Source organism: Ursus americanus, chromosome 15, assembly GCF_024610735.1.
Source record: "Ursus americanus isolate L20-20 chromosome 15, mUrsAme1.1.p, whole genome shotgun sequence".
NCBI lineage: Eukaryota > Metazoa > Chordata > Mammalia > Carnivora > Ursidae > Ursus > Ursus americanus.
The window spans coordinates 41,391,818-41,408,340 of record NC_142141.1 but is presented as its reverse complement, the minus strand read 5'-3'; positions in this window follow the sequence as shown (position 1 = coordinate 41,408,340).

Genomic DNA, 16,523 nt, shown 5'->3' with positions numbered 1-16,523 from the left:
ATATGTTTGGGAATTGAATTTCTTCCCAAATGTCATTGAGACATTCTATTAAGCAGTCTTATTATAAGAAAAGGCTCCTCTCCTGGGCGGGGGGCGGGGGGGGGAGAGTTGTAATGAACCCATTATACCATACAAGAATCTAAAATTCTTTCACTTTCTGTTGAATTTTATCCTATTTTATCTTCTATTCCTTTTGCTTTCATTTGTTTTATTTTCGTTGCTGTTGGTTAAAACTATAATTGACCCTTGAACAATGCAGGGGTTAGGGTGCCAACATCCATGCAGTCAGAAATCTGTGTGTAACTTCTGACTCCCCAAAAACTTAACTACCAATAGTCTACTATTGACCAGAAGCCTTTACTGATAACCTAAAAAGCAATTAAAACAGATGTTGTATATGTTATATGTATTATATGCTATATTCTTACAATAAAGTAAGCTAGAGAAAAGAAAATGTTATTAAGAAAATCAGGAGAAAATGCATTTACAGTATTATACAGTATTTATCAAAAAAAAAAAAAATCCACATACAAGTGGACCATGCAGTTCAAACCCATGTTGCTCAAAGGTCAACTGTATTTAATTTGACTTATATATAGGTAGATTAGACAAATGTAGTGGTGAAATACATAGATTTTTATATTTTATGTTCACAAATGTACAGTTTTAAAAATACAAGTCTAATTTAATCTGCAAATGCTTTTCTTTTCAAAAACAGTGGATTTCTGAGGAAGAAAGCATGGCAATTTGTAGATAGTTATCACACCAAAAGGAACATCAATTGCAAATGCCATGTTAAACAAATGAAATACAGTAAATTAAATGAAACTACTTTCTGTAACACTTTATGCCTCTATCTGTTAATTTTGAAGAAGGCACCATAGTGAGGCTCATTTTAGTACAAAGTCATACTGCAGATGTACTACATTTATTTATTTTTCTTTATGAAAAAATTATATAAAACTTTATAGCCTGCCCCAGTTCTACATTAGGAATAACATGAAAAGCTTCTCTATGTCTAACTTCCCCAACCCCTTAGATGACTCTTCGCATTTCCTCTCCCTCATAGTACCCAGTGTTTCAAACCTGCGTCTGAACCCTGGAAACCAGGGTCAAGGAACAAAGTGTCCTTCCTTCTGTCCTTCTTTATACCTTTGACCCATCTCCTCCAACATCCTCTAAGACATTCTCTCAATTATGCCCTTCTTAACCATCTTCAGTGGCTCCTTCCCCTCAGCCTTTCTATATAAACAAAATGATGAATCTCTTTTCTATCTTAAGAAAAAAAATGAAACTTCTCTAATCTCTTTGTCCTCTGGTTATCGACCTGTGCATCTCCTCCTCATCACTGATTTCCTCAGTATCTCCTCCCTTCAGGCAGCTACGAACTACTTCCACTCAATTCACTCTTCATCCTTTGTCCTCAGTTTGCTACCCCACCACCCTGCGAACAGTGCATAGAACAAGCTTCTAAAGGCCAAATTCAAGGCTTCTTTCATCCTCAAATAACCTGACCTCTCACAGTTTGGGGCACTGCCTAGCAAGCCATTCTTTTTTTTTTTTCCCCCCAAAACTCTTTCCTGTTTTCTTCCCATTCTCCTTCTAGATTTCTGAGAACTTCTTATAAATCCCCCGCCACGCCCCTCTTCATGCCCACCCCCACAAATGCTGTTGTTTACCTCACGGTTCTGTCCATGCTCCTCTTTTTCTTCCCAGAGATTCTCTCCCTAACTCTGCCCGTTCTATTTGTTTCATTCACGTATCCCTCTTCCCATACCTACCTCAGAAAATGCATTGCTTCTCAAGATTCCTTCCATGGACCTCTTTGCTTCCTCAACTACAAAACAGCATTAATAAGAACAACTACTCATCAAGTTGTTAGAGGATTAGATTAGATGGTTCAAGTAAGACACTAAGCATGATGCATGCCACAATATCAATAATCATTGGCTATTCTTTTTTTACCTCAAGGTAAAAATCTGGCAATCATCCTCCACTCTTCACTATCACGGGAATAAGAAAAGTGGTCAATGAATGGGACAGAAATCAAGTCCTGAGATACGGCTTTTTAATAACTCTTGAAACTCATCCATTCTTTTTTTTTAATAATTTTTATTTTGTTATATTAGTCACCATACAGTACATCCCCATCATCCATTCTTCTTTAGTGCCGCTTTGACTGCTTTATATCAGCAACCCCTCTTCTATACAATTTGTCCATTGTGTCATTTTCTAACATACAAATATAATCCATTTTCTCCCTTACTTGATGTTTGTTGTTCAGTAGGTACCTATCATTCACATAATTTTAAAAATTAATCTGTAGACGGAAGAACTAATTTTGTATTTCCAGTTTCATCTGACCCACGTATGTTTCAGGCTCCATACACCCCCCCCCAAAAAAAAAATGCATACCTGGAAACATCAACAATTCATCACTTCTGGTAAATCTCTCTCTCTCAGGAGGAGTAGGAGTGGCTTGACCTTCATGCCAGCCAAATAACTACTGTCAGGGGTTTGGTGTTTAGAGAATCAAAACAGGACTTCAGAGAGAACAGAAGCCAGAATAGAGTCCACAGAGGTACCACCAAGTCTGACACAAGATCCAGAGTAAGTTGGTGAGGATATTGTATCCTGACAATGATAAAATTCACAACTGGTGATAGATTCTAGGGTAACTGACAAGATTGTAAGAATACTTACAGCTTATCTTTTTTTAAGTTAGCTAGTACCTAACATGCGGATGAATTAGGTGGTCTTATAAAAGTAGCAGCATAGCATTCAGACTTGTATCTAGAGAAATATTGCTAACCTTTTAGACATCTTCTTACCCCTTTTTTGTGAATATTCCTTAAATTTTCCCCATTCTTCCAGACAAGAGTTCATTCTCTCATAGGTGCTTCATGCTTCACAAAGTTTTTAGTTCTTATCCAACTGCATGTATGATCATTCATTAGTTTCATGTTTAGCTTCTCAATTTGACTATGAATTTCAAGTAGCAGACACTCCAGATTGTTCATAATAGACTTTCCATAAATCTCTGTTGAAGAGATAAATGAGTAAGTACATAAACAAATACCTTTCTCTCTCCCTGTGGAAAGGGTTAATGTTGAGGAAAGTATTGAGACAGATCTTCCATGAACATCTTTTCTGCAGTTAAAAGAACTGAGATACAAGTGCGTGCCTAGTTCAGGGACTGAATGTCTGACATAAGCCTACCTCCATGATTTGTCATACCAGCTATGTCTTTAGAGTGCCCTCCTTCTCAGCATAACATAAACAGGACTTCTGAGGTGAGCCATTCCCTTGGTTAAAAATTATACAGCTTTCTCGTTTCATCATTATAAATAAAAATGCAAAGAAAATGCATATTGAACTTGAAGGTAAATGCCTAAGTTAACAAACTGTTGTGAGTTTTTGTTGTTGTTGTTGTATGTAATTTCTTTTCCCCTTCTCACAAATTCATGAACCTCCAAAGAACAGTTAGTTCTTGGTTGCAAAACTGCAATCACTTCTCAGCCTTTCACACATGCTTTGGGTATTCATTTACTGATCTTGATGATATCGTGTGAAACAACTGTGCTAAATTAGACTTGATTCTTCCACAGAACTTCAGTAGGGAATTGTAACACATCTGCATAATATGATGTTGGGACTGAATTGGGCCATCCTGCAATACCTTTTTAAAATTATAAGCAACAGGAACAAACTGTTAGGGAAATGTCCTCTCAATTCCCTCAACTAGGCATTTAGCAGATTTCTACTATATGGCTTTATGTTCATTAACATTCATGCCATTGTCTGTAACCTCATTTGTTTCAGTGTTTGCTTTGGATTTTCCTTGCTGAAATATTTGCCTTTATTCTTTTTTCTTACTGATTCTTCTGGAGCTTTGACTATTCCTTTTGGTTTTAAAAGAATATTCTGGGAGGAAAATAACTAAAAACTTATTTATAAACACAATGTATATTTTTTTTTCCTAAAAAGAGATACACATTGAAGGCCACTTTCCACTAATTAGGAAAATTTTGTGAAATATACACCTATTGACTTCAGAGCCCCTCCCCAAATCTCCCAATTTTATTTCAAAAGTGGAGAAACTACTGTCAATACCTGCATTTCCTATTGGAATTGTTTCCTAATGAAAAGTCTTCTTTCTCAGCCTATCTATAATCTGCGTGATTAGTCAGTAGGACATGGGCTATAGGGATTTTTTTTTTCTATTAAAGATGATTGCTTTGCACAGAAATATCTACCCTGTCTTATTTGGTTCCCCCTTGGATTAAACTGCATGATTTCTGAGAGCTCACACATACTGAATGTGGAAATATGAGGCAAAAGTGTTGCTGCCTTTCCTTGAGCATATTTGTCTGGCCCATAGGTATATGTTATTCATGTACTTGGTTTCACCATTATAATGTTCTAAACAGATGAATAGATACCATAAAGTATCACAGACCTCCTAAAATATTTTTATTCCATTTTGATGTTTTGGCTTTTTCATCTTTGTATCTATACAAATTGCCTAACACATAAGAGATGCACAATTGTTTTGGTTGAAAGGACAAAGACAGGATGGATGGATGGATGGGAGGGAGGGAGGAAGGGAGGGAGGGAGGGAGGGAGGGAGGGAGGGAGGGAGGATTTCAATGAGGTGGGGGAGGGAGGAGAGAAGAATCTCTGGTTTTCCTTCTACTTATTTTCTTACTATTTTTTGAAGACACCAGAGAATGCTCCGCTGATACCGCCATATAAGTAATATCCCAGATTTCTTCCAGACTCTCCTATATGAAGATAAAGATGCATCAGGAAGTTTATCACGACCATTGCTGCTAGGACCCTATGGTTTATAGTGCTTCTGATTACCAGTTAGAAATTTATGCTGTGTTAGCCAACATTTGCTCAAGTCTGTATGCTGACGGAAGGAGGTCCTATTCCTCTATATCAAGGTTTCTCAATAGTGGCACTATTGACATTTTGATACAGATAATTATTTGTTGGTTGGGGGGTTGGAGGATTCTGTTTTGTGAATTGTCAGATGTTCAGCAGCATCCCTGGACTCTACCCTCTAGATCCCAGCAGTACTTCCCCGCACCAGTCATGATAATCAAAAATGTCTTCAGACATTGCGAGATGCCACCCAGGGGTAGGGTGAAATTGCCCCCAGCTGAAAACCACTGCTCTGTATATATATTTATCTTATACAACAGCCATAAGATGTCGCAGATTTTCTCGTAGGGTGGGAAACTACTCCTTAAATTTCTCCCCAAGGGTCAAGCAGAGATCTCTTTGAGCTTGTTGAGGAATCACCCTCAAGGCAGAATCTGTGATAAAACCCATTTCTACACCCCCCCCCCCAGATCCCCAGATTCCTCCAAATACATAGCCCTGGGTTGCTCTCCCTTTGCCAGTCATCTACCTCCTATGCAGTCATTCTAATCAACCATTCACCCATGGTTTGGAGTTTAATTTTGAAAATGTCAATAAAGAGGCAAAGTGTATTGGCCAAGTATGTATTACTTAGTAATAGAGTTATATTCTAGACCCTACTGTTGATGACTCTTCCTGACTGGGCTCATAGTATGACTACTTATAAAGGATCATGATGTAATTCTCATGAGGGAGAACAGGAGCACGTGTTGAAGGCAAGATTTTAGGATCTAAATTCGGACATTCTGGATCAGAATCCTAGCTTTGCAACTTACTAAGATATGTGTAACTCTGGGCAAATAACTGCTCTTTGCCTCAGTCAAGGCTACCTGTAAAATGGATATAACAACAGTACCTCCTGCATGAAACTATTATGAAGTTTAAATAATTTGAGTCTGTCTAGGAAATCATTTAGAAGAATGTTTAATATATCTTAGCTCTTTTTCTCATACCCATGATAACAGTATACCTTAACAGCGGTACCTACTACACACAAGTAGAAATACAACACAACATGAATGCACACAAGACAAGCAAAAACTATCAACACAGTTTATCATAGTCACTAAGTTTGACATTACGTAACATGTCATATTACATACTGATTGTCTTACACTAGTCAATGTTTATACTAGCATTCTTGATTTGCTTTAATTTCCATGTCAATTAGTAAATACTTAAGCAGCATGCTACTCTTTCCAAATCTGTTCTTGAAATCTGTTTTAAAAAAGAAAATATTTCACTGGGTGTTATATGCAAGTAATGAATCATGGAACTTTACATCAAAAACTAGGGATGTACTGTATGGTGACTAACATAATATAATAAAAAATATTATTATTAAAAAAATATTTAACTTTTTTTGTTATAATTAGCACTGACTTTAGGCTATACCATCAATGGTTATTTCAGTGGCCTTGATTCTCCCACTTCATAGCATCTTACCCATGACACACTGCTCCTCATATTCATTCAAACTTTTGAAAGAAATAACTATGCAAAAAATATAAGTAGTAAGAGAAAGAAGCAATCAATGGTTTTTGACTATTTACTGATTATAATGGGCAAAACAAAGAGGAAGAGAGAATAAGGTAGCAGGAAGGGCTTCATGATGACTCTGGTTTCCATCCTATAATGCATATGAAACAGGAACTTCTGAAGAAGGAAGTATTTTTGGAGGAAATATAGCAAATCCAATTTAGACATGAATAGAGGGAAAAGAGTAGTTAAGTAGGAAGGAGCCTGGTGCTATTTTGACCTCGGCTCACAGTAAACACTATGAGCGTTCTCTACATGATTTCAAAAGGCTTTGAAGAAAATGTGCAAAGGAATCCAAACTCAACTAAAACTTTTAGAAGCCCAGGGAAAATATTTAGATATTTTTGTTACAGTACAAATAAGTTCCCTTTAACAGTTCTAGATTTCCTAAGGAGAGGTGCAGAGACAACTTATGACAATATCATTTAAATTAAAAGGACTAAAGGCATCATTGCTCATGCAAAACCAGAACAGGTGACTATCACCCCTTTAACTAGTCTCACTCCTAAATATCGCCATCATTTGTTTATAAAAATCAATAAGACAAATGGCATCTATGGTTTTCAAAGGCAGATGAGATATTAGTAGCTTCATTTAATAGATAAGGAAACAAAATCTCAGCTACTTTAAATAATGTATTGCAGGACAGTGGCCTATAAATGGCAAAGCAGGAAATAAAAACCAGGGTTTTAAAATTCTACTTCAATGTTCACCCATTTTACTTCCTATCATTCATTGCAGTACTGAATAAATATTTCCATAAAAAAAAAAAAGAAGTTAACCTCTATGCCCATTACATCAAAGCAGGTACATTCTCAAGGAGCAACTTTCTATAGTCCGAAAAGTGTTAAAATGCTGCTTTTATCAAAAGCTTTTGTAATAGGATGTTTGACAAACTGCACAAGGGTTTCTTGTCCATCAAAATCACAAAACGTCACCTAGGCAAGAATAGTGGATAATATTACAAGTAGTCTCACATAAGCTGAAAAGAGAAGAAAAGAAAAGGGAGCACACAGCTGTGCCTCTTCTCATGAGCAGGAGCTGTTTGGAGTTTTTATCATAGACTATTCCTAGGAGATAGGTAGGGAAAGAAAAGCGGCATTATTCTTGCTTCACTGAAAAGAAAACAAAAATCAGAAAATGATAAAGGGATTTACCTAAAATCACACAGCTTGTTAAGGAACAAATAGAACTCAATTGCTTTTGGCTATCCTTTCCAATAGGTTATGCTACCACCTATTATATAAATGAGAACAATTAAATTGGAGAACGGCTCAAAACCAAATGAAATCTCCGTTAATTTGCTACTCTAACTATAAAAAGGACCCATGTTGGGGCTTCACTATAACGGGCTCACTGTGGTGCAGAATTTAATACACGGAGTTCATCTTCAGAATTAACTTGGGAGCTTGTCCATTAGAATTCTTGAAGAAGCTGCTCCTAGGATAGATTTGACTCACCATTGAGATTAAGTCTAAGAGAACTGCCACAGAGAGAAATAATAGCTCTTCGAAGAAGCTGGTGATCAACATTTCACTTCCTCTATTTTCTCTAAACCCACATACAGAATTCAAACACTTTGTCATTGCCCATCTAATGATATTATTTAATATCTAACAATGACTACAGATGTAGTCACATCTGTAAAATGGGATAATAGGATTCTGCCTCACAGTCTTATTATAAGGATTAAATTAACTAGTATTTTAAAGCACTTAAAATACAAGTGTTTGTTGAATTTAAAAAATAAAACAAATAGTTTATTTTCTTCCACGCTGTGCTTTTAGTGTACCTAACTATAAAATTTGCCTCTCTTCACACAGGCTGTTTTTTACCAACTGAAAAGTAAAAGAAAACATTGAGATAAAAAAGTATTTTTAACAAAGGTCACTTAAGGATCTGATTGTATGAGAAAAAAAAAAGCTTTCCTGTACTGAAGGGATTTTTTTTTTTTTGACACAAAGGGGGAAGAAACTGTTTTCTCTTTAAATTTCCAGAAATGTAAAGAGGCATAATGAGTAATTAACTAGAATTCCTAATGAAGTGTATACAGAGCAAGGGATGATTCTTGCTTTACTTTATCATCCACTAGCATTTCCAAGAAGTGACATCCTCTTACACAAGGGTCTAAAATGCAAATTAATTGTAATTCTGATGGCCTTGAATCTGAGCAGAAAATGACACAAAAGTGTGAAGTTTCCTTGAATGTCCCTGAGGGTTTAAAGGTGTAGAAGTATTGAATGTGTATAAATAGTACAAGGAAGTTACTGCATCCCATTTTCCTAAATTAGAGATTGACAGGACAAACCCAAGAAGTAGCCCTTGGCACTAGCTGATATTCAGGGTATGTGGTGAGCTAAGGAGGCATGACTCAGAGCTGAAAAATTACTAGACCTACTGAATGCATTCAGATAAGGAGATAAGAGTAAAAATCAGGTCTTCATGTTTGAAAACTTTGAGATCTCAGTGTCTTAGTCCATTTCGGCTACTACTGCAAAATACCACAGATTGGGTAGCTTATAAAACAACAGAAACGTATTTCTCACAGTTCTGGAGGCTGGATGTCTGCGATCACAGTACCAGCACGGTCAGGTGAGCACCCCTTTCCCGATCGAAGATTTCGAACTGTGTCCTCGCATGGAGGAAGGGGCCAGGGATTCTCTGGGATCCTTTTATAAGGACATTAATCCAATTCATGAAAGGATCTACTTTTCTGAGTTAGGGACCTCCAAGAGGACCCACCTCCTAATATTTCATCTTTGGGGGTTAGGATTTCAACATTTGCATTTTGAGGGGACTGTAGGCCTCAGTCTAAAGTAAAATATTTATTTAACTATGGTACTAAGCTTCATTTGAGTTCTAAAAGGCTGAACCACACTACATAAAGATTGTCCTAAATATAAAGGGTTATTACCTTCACAATCACACTACTTTGTGAACAGGAAAAAGAGTAGCATAAGGAAAGGAACATAGCCAAGACTAAGTTACCCAGACTAAAGAGCAAGTAGAACTCTTTCAAATTATAGTTTTGATTCATTTCTACCTGACAGTTACATTCACCAACTTAGGGATCTGAAAAAGCAACTTGAAGGTTACAAACTGAACCTTTCCTAATTCAGTTTGCATCAAGATATTATGCCTTTATAAACCTCACAAATTTAGTATTAAAAGGTCCCAATTAATAGGATACTGAGGAAGATGCAGCCAAAACCAATGCCAATGTCGATTTAAGGAATACTTTAAAATATCATCCCACAGAAGATCCTAAGATATTGCATGATAGTCATTACAATGTGGGAAATTGTTCAGATTTTGAATTCATACTAACGTGGATCTAAACACTGACTTTCATTTAATTGCTTATAATTTGGGAAACACCTTTGAACATGTTTAGCCACAGCTTCCTCACCTGTAAAATGAATGTAATTATATCAACCCCTAACCTTAGGGAATAAATAAGATAATTTATGTGAAGCATTTATAAAGTAAACATTCAACAAATGGAAGCTATTTATTGACCTAAAAAGGGGAAAACCCAGTTTCTGTTAATCATGTTAGTCTCATCACAATGTGTATGAAATGATGAAAGCATTTCATAGGTTCTGTTAAAATTAAATAAAACTGTTCCTCCTCTTTAATTAAAGAGAGATGACATAAAGCCCCAGCTTAGGGACTCCTACCTCCAGACAGCTGTGTTTAATACCTGTAAATACTTCTGGTAGGATTTTCTCTGTTACCATCCCTACTGAATATTACACAGTGATGACTTCACTACAGTATAAAAGCCCTTCGAGTTGCTTTTTCTCTTACCGTTTTTATAATATTCATTTCCCTTCTTATTTGAGTACAGATAGCTTTAAGTTCAGGAAGCAATTATTTGCCTTTGACCTTTTATCACATGAGCTGTATAGTTAAGATCAGGTTATCCAGCTTTCTGAAAAGACCAGAAGGCTGGGATGGTAGTAGTGAATCAGGGGCTTCTCTTTGGCCGAAGTAATATTCTCAGTATATATATTGCAAAGTACCTCCCATTAGTAAATTAACGTATATATCCAATGGCTAAGTGTCTCAAAGTACAGTTGGCACGATGAAGGAACACTTATTTCATTTTGGTGTTTTGGTGTTTTTGAGGTAACTATAGTGCAGATTTTTCTATTGGAAACTGAATTAGGGACCTAATTCTTATGTATGATGTTGGCTTAATTAGAGCACTGTCCATAAGAGTTTGACATATAGAGTCCACTGAAATAGCTTCTAAAGCACAATCGCACAACTTCAAGACAAATGTGGAGGCTGCAATAAACTTTAAATTGCATATAATTTATCTGACCTATCTTTTTATTGTCCTAATCAAATTCTCCATGAATTTGGCTCTCTAAATTTTCATCTATGGGATCTTATGTATCAAATGGACAGAAAGCTAAATAAGGGTCAATGAATTAAAAGTATTAGCCTCTGTACCTCTGTACTTCTTTCTAATTAAGAAAGATGTTAATTGAAATTAGAGTGATACAGACCCTGTGCAGAAATCCCCTGAGTATTATAATTGGTTTATGGAGCTGTCGCTCCAGGGTCACTCACTAAAGTAATTCCTGGTTGGGTTGGAAGTGATTGAAAATCCTCACCTAAAAAGCAACCCCAAGCTTATGAAATAGGATTGCCAGTGTAAAAGCAAATATATCCACACCCAAATTAGGTTTTCTTTAACCGTTTACGGAGGAAGTATTTGAGGTCAGATGCTTTTACTAATCCATTCACTGCAGTGGTTCTTTCCCCATGCAATTTCCTTTAACTCAGTTTGATCACACCTAGACCTTTTAATGACTTCACATCACCTACAGAACAAAGTGGAATATTTCAAGACTTTGGCACTAGGCTCCAACTACCTTTCTTATTCCTCCCTTATACCCACAGTACATTTCAACCAAACTCTCTTTCCCATATGTGCACACAGCTCTGCTTTCCCACCAAATGGTATATTCACATTGTTACCTTCCCTGGACAACTCTTCTGCTTTCTTCTTTACTCTGGAAAAATGACTGTTTACCAAATCAAACCAAACTTATCCTGCAAGAAACAGCCCAAACACCATGTCCTCCAATAAATCCTTTACTGTTCCTCTTGGCTAAAAATAAGATCACCCCTTTTGAATTCTCCTATCTCTTTATCTGTATCCCCCACTGATTCCTCCCTCTCTACCTAGTAGATGCTAAACTTCTTGAGGATGAAGATTATGTCTTGTTAACTCTTGTAGCCTCAGTGCTATCCCATATTAGGCACCAACTGAGTAGTCATGAAATAAATCTTGGATTCAAAATAAATTATAAATTAACAAGTATAAATATGTATTTAAATTTTTTTATTTAAGATGCTTTGCGAGACAGTCTGTATAATAGTTTCCCTTTGCATTAATTTGAAAAGAGTTTAAACAAGAATAATTGAAGAGAAACAAGATAAAAAATAGTATTACCAAAACATCAACAAAATTAACACTGGAAATGAAAGTTAATGTTTTATATATAATACATATAAAACAAAGCATTGGGTATATACTATAAAATACATTAATAAATACATGACATAATATAATAAAACCAAATGCCAAATTTAATATATATTTGCCTTGGTTTAATAATATCAAAATATCTAATAAAAAGTAATTCTTTTGTCTTAAGTCTAATTTAAGGCAGTGAATATCAGCTTACTCCAAGCAAGGCTGAATGTTAAGACTTAAAGTGAAAAAAATATATGATGTAATCCTTAGCCTCAAGGATTCCAAAAACAAGATACATTCAAACAAACTAATATAAAAAATAAAATGTACAGATTCCAAGAGGGCGTACAACAAAGACATGAAGGTCTAAAATCAGGAGAAGAAATATGCTGTCTAGTCTGTTTGGGCTGCTAGAACAAAAGACAGAGATAGGGTGACTTATATACAACATTATTTCTCGCAGTCCTGGAGGCTAGGAAGCCTAAGATCATGGCACAGGCAGATTCTGTATCTGGTAAGGCATGTTTTCTGGTTCTTAGATGGCTGCCTTTTCACTGAGTCCTCACTCGGCAAGAAGGGGCAAGCTAGCTCTCTGGGGTCTCTTTTATAAGGGCACGAATCCTGTTTATGAAGGCTCTGCCCATGTGACCTAATCACCTCTCAAAGTTCCTACCTCCTAATACATCACCTTGGACATTCAGTTTTAACATATAAACTTGGGGAGTACACAAACATTCAATCCATTGCAAATGCCTTCTTTTGAGAGTTTGTGGAACTTACAATAGAATTTGAGGAACAGGGAGAATGGATGTAGACAGAGACTGAGGTAGAGGATCCCATGCAAAGAGGAACATAAGAAAAGATACTGAGGCAAGACATTTTCCAGAATTATTCTCGTTTGCCAGAAATGTAAGATACAAGTAGCTAATAATAATACCTATCATCTGTTGACCAGTTCCCATTTGTTGGGTATTATTTTATAAGCACTTTACATGTCTTAAATTCATTTAATTTTTCAAAGAGCCATATGAATGGAGGACTATATTTCCATTTAATAGATGGGGTAAAGGAGATATAGCAAGTAGGAATGAGAATTACAACTTATGGGTTGAAATCGTGTTGCATACTGGGTAAAGGAGGTCTCGCCATATCTTTTTCAGAGAGAACTGGAATGTACCAGCTAAAGGAAGATGAAGATGGGGGACATACTTGAGAGAAAGGAGACACCCCTGGAAAAGGCATGAGAGGCATGGTATGGGGCAAAGGGACAGGGGCGAAAGAGAACCACAAGAAGCTTGTTGGAGAGAGCCATGTGACTAAGTTGGAGAGTCTGGCAAACAGAACATGAACACCTTGTACGTCATGTTGAGGGTCTATCTTTTAGAAGGAGCTTTTAGGGATTGGGAACAATGTAAAGAAAGACAGATTCACATTTTAGGTAGGTCACTCTTACAACCACATGGAGTGTAGATTTGAAGAGAATTAGAGTGCTGGCAGAAAGACCTATAGACAAGAGGCCATTGGCCTGAACGTTCCAGCAAAAGATGATGAGACACGGACCTAAAATAGTGAATGTAGGTGAAGAGAGGAGGGAAAATGTGGCAGATTATATCATCCAAAAGTGTCTGCCACAACTCCCATCCCACAGCTCCAAGTTCCAATGTGACTTGGAGACTTCTCCCATCAAGAGGTAGAGTCAATATTCCTTCCCCTTCAATTACAGCAGAAGGGACACTATGCCTTCTCTAAACTTAGGTCATAAAATCTGATGCAGACTCCACCTGGACCTCTTAGGGTCCTTGCTCTGGGAATCCAGCTAGACAGCTGTAAGGAAACCCAAACTAAGCCCACACAGAGAAACTACATGGGAAGGCCACATAGAAATGCCAGCTAACCACCCAGCTGAGGTCTCAGCCATGATACACCATCAACTGCCAGATGTGGGAGTGAAGCTGCCTTCTGATGATTCTAAACCCCAGCCTTTAAGTCTTCCCAACTGAGGTCCAGACACCATGAAGTGGAGATTTGCTGTCCCTACTACTGTTGTTAATACCCACTGAGTTTGGGGATGGTTTGCTACTAGAACAGGAGAAAACTGGTAAATATTACAAGATAAAGTAAAAAAAAAAAAAAAAAAAAGAGTTGTTGGTTCCTGAAAACTATAGCTTAACTGGCTGAAGGCTCCGTGGTTGGTAGAGGACTAGGGCCAGGAAAGCAAGCGGTTTGAAGGAAATGTCTTCCAGTCCTTATCAAGTTGAATTCCTAATAAAATGGCCCAAAGGGAAAATGAGAAATCTGGTCTCCCTTTAAAATATGAGAAGTCACTTTCTAAAATATTCATATATTTGCCAATAAATCCCATTCTAATCTAAGCAAGTACCTGGCATGTTCCAAAGTAGCACTGTGGAAATTATCATTTCAAGCAGGTAACGTGATTTCTTCCCTAGAGAACTACAAATACTTGAAAATATTTGGAATTTAATTTGGGGCAGTTTAAAGGAAGATTATCTTGTGCTTTGTTTTCCTCATTTTTCATTACTCCTATTTATTATGTAGAAATATATGTCATGTTTCCAAGTAATCTGTCCAAACTTGCTGCAGCCAGACTTTTATGATAGATGACTCAGTAACAATATGGTTTGATACCTAGTAGATTTTAAAAATTTATTCCTCAGGACAGAAATTTTAAACAAATGGGCCCAACTGCTAAAACTGCTAAAGAAAGAAACACTTTTTAAAATAAGTGCTTTCATAAATCTTTTTTTTTTTTTAAAGATTTTATTTATTTGACAGAGATAGAGACAGCCAGCGAGAGAGGGAACACAAGCAGGGGGAGTGGGAGAGGAAGAAGCAGGCTCAAAGCAGAAGAGCCTGATGTGGGGCTCGATCCCATAATGCCGGGATCACATCCTGAGCCGAAGGCAGACGTTTAACTGCTGTGCCACCCAGGCACCCCTAAATCTTGATTTATTCTCAATACGTTTGATTTTTTTGTTGTTGCCTGGAGGGGCACAGTCAGTTCTGCTACCTGATTTCTCTACTTTCATCAAAAGGTAACATCTAATTGTTCTTCCTTAAGAAATTAAGAAAACTGGGGGTACATGGGTGGCTCAGTTGGTTAGGCATCTGACTCCTGATTTCAGCTCAGGTCATGATCTCGGAGCCCCACATCAGACTCCACTCTCAGCAGGAAGTCTTCTTGAGATTCTTTCTCTCTCCCTCTCCCTCTGCCCCTCCACCCTGCACTCTCTCTTTCTCTCAATAAATAAATAAATCTTAAAAACAAAAGAAAAAGAAATTAAGAAAACTGCAGGAGCGTTTTCTCCTTGGTGCCCAACTATCTTTATGTGATAACCAACACATGACAAGCATTTTACTGAATAAGCACTCGGAATTTTCCCTGCACAATTAATCTAACTCAAACCAAGTGTAATACAAAACAAAACACCATGGAGGGTGGCTTACCACACAGAGCCATGGTACATCAGCTGCCTCAGACCCTGGATTCTTACATGTCTTCTCCTCATGTCCCCAAGTGTGGCTGATGTGGCTGTTAAAGCCGCATTTAGTAATCAGTTACTGCCAATAATTATTGAGAAACAAAATGGATACATACTTAGCAAACACAGAGAATATTATATGCGCTCACTCCAGGAAGCCTCCTGACACATGATACTGAACAATAAGAAGGAATTACAGCAAAAACTTTCTCTTCCTCTGGCATATCAGACGGAGAGCATCATCACCACAGTCTCTGCCTCACTCTCCCAGACTCCCTCCTTGCCTAAAACTATCTCGTAACAAATTAACTGACATAATTTAGAGATTAAGCTGATGAGTAATGGTCAAAGAGATGTACTCATAAAAATGGTGCAACTGGTTATGTTCATATAAAAACAGGAAGGTCATTATATGCCACACGTAAAATAAAAACAGCTTTAATTATACACATTTTTATGTAGGAATCCCCATATATACATGTATACATACTCTGTGTGTATGTGTTTGTATATGTATGTATGAGGACCTATCTTTTTTTTCTTTTCCTACTATATGACAAAAGTGGGATAGTGTAGTTTCTATTTGCCTGCTTACTCAAAACCTTGTGCAGCACTCTTTTTAAAAGTAATTGATGGCCAATATTGTATAATGTAACAGGAAACCCTTCTTTGTTGCTAAGCTAAATGGACAATTTTGGGCATACATATTCATAAGGCTTTGGAATGTTTCCAATAAATGTTGTATCGTGTAGGAGGAAGAATGGGCTTGCATTAAGCATATTTTGGTAATTGGTAATGCAACCTCCCAGCTCCCCTGGGTGTGCAACTCTTGAGTGATCATCTTCCAAGCCATGATGATTTCACAAGCTCTAATGCACTGGTTTTACATAATTAAATTTTAAAGTAAATTTAATGAAATGCTCAAGAATCTCAGAAAATAAGTGTTATAACGGCAAACAGGATAACAAAATGAACTTTCCCATGTTTCTTCCTTCTTCTTATAGCCAAACTTAATGTGTACTCAAAGCAAATATACATACACTCAGTTCCACAGAAAGTGA